Raw genomic sequence first — 1408 nt, 5'->3', positions numbered from 1 at the left:
TAAAAAAAAAAAAAAAAAAAAAACCCAGACTGTTGATGTTGTTGTTGTTCGTGTTATTTCTAATGCTAGCTGTGGTTGCCACGGTAACCTGACCCGACTGTTGCCGCCCTGCAGGTTGCTGTTGTCATTGCTGTTGTTATCGTTGTTGCTGCTGGAGCTGTTAACGTGTTTCTATGCTTCTGTGTGTGACGCCAAGGCTGCAGACACACACACACACACACGCACAATGCAATCTTTGTGAGGATTCATTGGAGGGGTTGGTCCGTCCATGCTAACTCAAGCTTTGCTCAGTTACTCGCTGTGATGTTGCTACTGCTGGCACATCTTGCGCTCTGGCTCGTTGCGCACTTACACGTCTTTATCACATAAATAAGATCATCTCCCACGTTTGCATCAAGGGTGAGGAGGAAGCTCGGGCATAGATACCCAGAAGGTGCAGAACATGCTCCAAGAAAACAGAAGTTAACGAAAACTTGTGTTCATATTTGAATTACGCCTTTCTCCAAATTCATAACATTACGTTTCGGTATTTCAGTTACATTTCTCTTAAGATTACAGTTTAGGGTGCACTGCTGTGCCGACCACGCCACAAATTACTGCAGCATCACTGCTGTGCTTTTTACCAGCAACATGGTGTCATTACCAAATCTGTAACTACCTGTTTCTACTTGAAAAGTATGATGGGGGAAAGAAAATACTGCACTAACTGAGCTAAGAGATTTTTGGTGGCGAAGGTGGGCCCACTGGTGGTAGTCTCTATGGGAAGGGCTGCCAAAAGAACTGCACAGTCATCCATATTTCTTCTGTACAATACTATGCTTTTGGTTGCAGACCGGTTCAGAAAAAGGCAAGAAAGCAGAAGTTGCTTTGCTCCAACAGTGTTTAAAGTTCAACAGACAAGTTGGAGAAATTTAGGCAGGCGTTGAAGCACAGCAGGAGCTGCACTTTTCTGCACTTCCACTAATGGCCAAAGTGAGTCAGTCGCTATTGACTCATGTTCAAATGTCCAACTTAGGTAAAATGGTCTTTGCACCCTACAAAATATTATTGTGAAAAATGTAATTTGTTTTGATTTGACAGATGTTCCCCTCTGCTAGTCGTAGAACTGGACCTGTCTTGTGTGTGCTGTTGGCACTTTTTGGATTATTTTTAATGGAAAAATGTGTCTTTGTTTACAGTCAAATCTAATAGCAGCAAGTATCAAGTAATCTAAGCTTTTAGGTTCAAGGTTGGTTGAGCTAAGAGCAGTGCAGTGTCTGCAGTGAGGTTCAGGCTGAGGACAGGGGCGCTCTGGATTTGGACAGATGGTTCATAGATGAGAGGAAAAGCCCGACTACCCAACCTTTCAAAGGTGGGTCCTCACAAGGTTGACCCTCTATTTGGTTCCCACAAAGATAGCTGTGCAAGC

This window comes from Haplochromis burtoni, unplaced genomic scaffold, assembly GCF_018398535.1.
Source record: "Haplochromis burtoni strain Fernald_Lab_line unplaced genomic scaffold, NCSU_Asbu1 Contig_138, whole genome shotgun sequence".
NCBI classification, from domain to species: domain Eukaryota; kingdom Metazoa; phylum Chordata; class Actinopteri; order Cichliformes; family Cichlidae; genus Haplochromis; species Haplochromis burtoni.
The sequence above is the reverse complement of the archived record's forward strand: the minus strand, read 5'-3'. Positions refer to the sequence as shown.